At 53.5% G+C, this 5,480-nt stretch overlaps 1 non-coding gene across 1 annotated transcript; it reads right to left on the bottom strand.

Annotated features, from left to right (window-relative positions):
- Positions 1-207: 207 nt before the first annotated feature.
- On the bottom strand, positions 208-314 carry LOC147698373 (U6 spliceosomal RNA). Its single transcript, XR_015299505.1, has one exon. It is a non-coding gene; the product is annotated as a U6 spliceosomal RNA (small nuclear RNA).
- Between the last annotated feature and the right edge of the window lie 5,166 nt (positions 315-5,480).

Below are 5,480 nucleotides of genomic sequence, written 5' to 3'. Positions count from 1 at the left end.
CCAACACCAAAGGCGCCGAATAACAAGCAACCCATAAATGCACCACACAAGGACACACTAAGAACAACGGCAGGGACAGAACCCCGGCCAGAGACCGGCGAGAACCACACAAGGCACAAGACATACCACCGAGCCAAAGCACCACGGACCCCCAGCCAAACCAAGGAACCCTGCGAAAAGGCAGAGAGAGCAACCCAAAGGGAGACGCCAAACATGGAACGCCACACGAATATGCGTGTCATCACAGCGCAGGGACCATGCAAATCCTCACCGTACAGTTCCAATATCAGGAAACGTGCCGCTGAAGCGAGCACTGAGGAAACACGGAACGCAACTAATACGTGCGCCAACCACAGGCAAACTGGCAACCCCAGAGCCTCCAGGAGGCAGCCTGAAGCAAACACACCCCAAGAGCACCCGCCGAGTATGCGAACCACACACGAGGAAGAGGGCGTAAGGGGAGCCAGGCAAAGGAGCAGGTGAAACCACCGTCCGAAAATCAAACACCGGGGGACATGGACACAGCACAAGCGGGACCCGAACCCAGGCCTGTGCATTAGCAAAGCTCCGAAAAACAGACGAACAGAGCAACCAAACCCAAAGGGACACACTACATTGACCTCAGAAGGAAGAAAGGCAGAGAGAACCCGCAGGAGCAGAGCCCGTGACCACGAGGCCGAACGACTGAAAACAGACCAGAAGAGGAGCCCAAAGACCCCAAACGTCAGGAACTGACCCAGACACCCGAGGGCAAGACTGAGCACAGAGACATGGAACGCAGCAAAACCAGCCACCCAGCGACATCCAACATGCGTAAATGACAAAGAACCACCCGAGGACACGGCCCCAGCACAGGCAGGACATGAACTCTGGGCCGTAAGAGCAGGCGCCCTCAAAGACAAACCACTCGCAGAGCCAAAGCCCCAATCAAGAGCGAGGCACTGCCACAGAAAAACGAGCGCAGGAGCCGGGAATGGAACCAGCCACCTAGCGACCATAACATTGAAGGGCCCATGCAGCACGAATACAGGCGGCAAAACACATGGCTCAGAAGACGAAGCCAGAATATCAACGCAAGAGGGACACGAACCGAAGACAAAAAACCGAATCCGAACCATAGACAAGCACAGGGCCAGACATGCATACAAGGGCAAAAGGCAGCGCCCAAAGGGCAGGTCCGACAAGCCAGAAAAGGGGACGCACACAGTCCGTATGCGGGCCAACAGCACGGCCCAAGTGGCATATACTGGTTATCCCGGAAACACAGAAAGAGTGCGTCTCCGCAAGTCCACACCAGACACAGCGTACAACAAGAGCCGCCCTACAGCCAACACAATCGCCAATGGATGGCCCACATCACGGAGACGTAGACATCGATTGCAGATGAACGCATCAACAACACACAACTGACAAAAAATATACGAAAGAAAATAAAGAGTATGCAAGTGATAAACCACATATTCAACCAAGCCGCCTGAACGGGGACCCGAACCCAGGGCCCTCAGAGTAAAAGACTGACGCCCTACCGACTGAGCCATCCAGGCTCTGGGAAAAGCGAATGCAGTAGAAGCGAGAGGCCCCAACAGAACCCTAACACAGGCACTGAGCAAGTCAAAAAAGACCAGGGAAACCGACCCGCTGCACAGAGTGCATGCGCGAGAGCAAGACACCCACGATCGGCCCAAGGAAAAGAAGAGACCGCGGCCCCCAATGGGAAATAGGGAGCGAAACGGCCGCGATGAAGCCGAACGAGCAGCCTGCCAACACCGGGCCAGAAAGGCGGCCCCCAAGGCACCACGTCCCCAAGAGAGCCTCCGGGAGAAGGCATCGTACCAGGCCAGGGTATCCGCCAAACAGGTAAGCCCACTGGGAGCTTAGGAGCCCGGAACACCAACGAGGGACAGCGCAGGTAGCAGAAAAAAAACGGGGGCGCGACTGGGGAATGCAGGACGGCCCACCGGACCCCCCCCCCCCACACCCCCCCCCTCCGCCAAAAACAGTGTCAGGGAGGATTGAACCGATCCCATGAAGGGAACCCCACACGCCAAACGGGCGCCGGCCGCAGCGTCCAAGGACAGGCGGCGCTAGCCGACAGCCACCGCCCGCCGAAGACCGAAGGGAAGGCGGGCGGCGAGCATGCACACACAAGAGCGGGCGCCAAAATGCCCCCCAGCCAGCACGCAAGCAGCCGAAGGCAGGCGTAGCGCCACGAGGGAAAAGCAAAGCCGCCACCCGCCGCAGCGCCATGAAAGGCAGGCGGGTAGAGGCAACCTGGCACGGGGCAAAGGGAGAGAAAAAGAAGAGGCACGGCAGCGCCGGCCACTCCCAAACAGTACCCCGGCCACCCCCCTTCCCCCAGGAAAACCAAGGCCCGCTAGAGCAGAGCCCAACCGGCACAACACAGACACCAGGGGAAACAAAGGGGGGGGGGAATCCCAGGTCCCAGAGTCCGCTAGAGCAGGACCTCCAACCCGAGACCCAGGCACCAGCTAGCGCAGGCACCACTTACCTGAAGACGCATCTGGAGGGAAATGACGCGCAGAACAAAAAAAACAGGCTGATGGTTGGGCCGGCCCGCCTCTTATAGTGGTCAGGTGGTAATGGGTCAGCCATCTTGGGAAGGGATGGGAGGCTAACTTTTTGCTTTGGAGGGTTCTGGTGTGGAGCTGAAGCTCACTATGTAAGTCATGTGGCGAGGAAGACTAACGAGGAGGTAATGAGGTTAGAGGCTGGTCTATGAGATTCAACTGTTTGGTCTGTGACTCGGAGACCCTTGCAGACTTCTGGCCGGGGGAAGCACTAGGGACTCCTAGTAGAGGCAGCGCCTCCGCAATGTTACGTAGCGCTATACTAGACTCAATTTTAGTCAACCTCTTAAAAATAGGGCTCAATTTAGGGTCTAACAATTTGGACATTACTGACTGAAATGCAGTTAGCACCACAGGGAAAACCAAAGTAGGGGGAATAGGAGGGGAAACTGAGACAGATACGGGGGGTTTGGAAGCCAGATTGGGGTTAGCTTTCTTCGCTTTACCCCCAGAGGCTTGAATTTTCCTTTTGATACCAGTACCCTGCTGCAAAATCCCATCCATTACCGGAATTACCCCTACACTTAGATGAGCCAAGGGAGGTATCAACGCATTGCTAATCAGACAAGTGCCATTTTCCTGCCTCTCTATAGAATCACCACCTTCCCTATTATATATTACAATTACAGGTGACAGTAGCATCGGCACTGGGATTCGATTAGAGTCAGCAAGTAATGTACTCGGAGGCCCAATACCACTCTGTGAATTCAACTGTGACCCAGGGCGGCTGGCTACTCCTGCATGTTTGTTGGTACCACCCTCCTGCGGCATCAGCGACACGAATCCGTGGGGTGAAGATAGGAGATACTAGGAGACCTCAAGATGAGCCTATTCACCATCTCAAGCTCCTTGTCCAGTGCAGATGCAAGAGTCCATGGTGGAGACCGATGAGGCCGATCAGACAACATCCGCCTTCCCCTTCGCCAATGCAGTAGCGGAAGTGGACGATGTAACTTTGCGCCTAACCATGGCTGTGCATTCTAAAGTGGCAGAAAGAGTTTAAAAGCAGGTACCGCTGGTGGGCCTGGTGAGCCAACATGAACCGCTCGGCTAATGAACAATAGAATGCGAACATTGTCAGGGTGGATTTAACTAGCGAAGCGCCTCGTGCCACGTCGCTGTAACAGTTGATCAAGCTTTGTTAAATGAGAGTGTTGCTGTTATAAAACCCCCTCTGTAAGCAACCCCCAAACAAGGCAAACAAACTCACACAGGTCGAATCGATGAGTCTTAAGGTTCTCAGAGGATAACGCTGCACCCACAGTCCCAGAACACAGATCACAGAGAGGGGGCCCCGCCCAGCCTCATCCAGTCACGGACTGGCTCGGACGGGCCTGTCCTTGGTCCGGGCTTCATCCGAGCACGCGTCCCACGCTGTGGGAGTCGGCGCAAGGATTTTTAGCGCCTCCAGGCACTGTTGGATTATGTTGCGGCCGTAAGCAGAAGGCAGGCCAGTTGTTGTGGTCCCCCGACACAGGAGACCGGAGCAGAAAGCAACTCGAACCCCAATTAGATAAGTATATGAGTACAAACTGAGTCAAAAATGAACAAACTCCCCAAACAATGAAACAAGGATTCTTTAAAGTATTTTCCTTTTGTTTTATAGAGCCAGACTGCAGGGCAATGGAGCCGCAAGGGAGAGAAGCAAAGGAAACCCAGGTGTCAAAGTCAGCGATCAGTTGCAACAGGGACTAGGTAGGCAGGTCAAGGAAGCCAAAGCAAGAGAACAAACCTTGGCTGCAAAACTGGACATGCACAATTCATTTCAGCTCCCTGAACCGTGTAGTAAAACAAGGAGGGCTGGCCCTGCCTCTTCCTGTCGATGACCCGGGCGTGTTCTGTGCTGCGGTATTCGTAGTCGCTTTTCAATCGCGAAGTTCAGGGCTTCTCCCTCCTGGGAGAGCAAGAGATTCTGGGTCTTGAAGTCCCCCAACTATCAGCAGCAAACAGCATCCCACGCTGCGGTGTTCGTAGGCTCTTTTCAAGCACGAAGTTCAGAGCTCCTCCATCCAGGGAGAGCAAGGGATTTTGGGGCTTGGAGTCCCCGAACTAGCAGCAGCAAACCCCTTGTTGTTTATTTCTTGATTGACCTTGCTGTCGTACAGAAAATCCTCTGGAAAAAGATCAAGGCAGGTGAGAGCTTTAGGCCTCACAAGTGTGCATGGTGTGTGTGTGTGTGCACGAGAGCGAGCAGGTATACACAAAACACAGCCCTCACGAAGGCCTCAGACCTGATCGGGCTCCTGGAGTGGGCCGAAACATGTTGGCACAAAGGGTATAATTGAACAATTATATTCAATTGAACCCAAGCGATTCACAATTTTATTCATACCCCAGGTACCCTCAAAATAAAGATTAATCTTTGTGTATACTTAGAGGTATTTTTAACTAGTCACTGTTCTGGATCCCTGCATGTCCAGCTTGACTTTATCTGCGAACTCTCATTCCATTTATGGTTTAGTCTGCCCTGGTGGTACCATCTTGCCAGGGTGTTGATAAGCGCCGATGATGAAGCATGTCAAAATAAGTGAGTGAGGCATCTAGCCCAATATCTTTGGATATCCTAAAATCTGTGGATACGGCAGAGGTGATAACCAACTTCCTGATATAGAAGGGATTTCTTCCCTTCCCCAGGTAAAATCCTTGATTAATCAGTTGCTCATGTGTGTGAGCCCTAATAAAATAGAGTCTTACTAATTTCTCTTGCAGGTATTGTGGCCCAAAAATAGGCACTGGGTTAGTATAACAAAGCACTGGAAGGTATATGTAGGTTTGGTGACAGGTTGGGAGATGTTTGGATCCTTATGGAGAAGAACCGGTTGAGGAAGGCAACTGGGAAGGGGAACTGGGAGAGGCCAGGGGGTTAGACACCTCACCTGACACTGGCCTGCT

Source organism: Lissotriton vulgaris, chromosome 8 (genome assembly GCF_964263255.1).
Source record: "Lissotriton vulgaris chromosome 8, aLisVul1.2, whole genome shotgun sequence".
NCBI lineage: Eukaryota > Metazoa > Chordata > Amphibia > Caudata > Salamandridae > Lissotriton > Lissotriton vulgaris.
The sequence above is the reverse complement of the archived record's forward strand: the minus strand, read 5'-3'. Positions and strand labels throughout refer to the sequence as shown.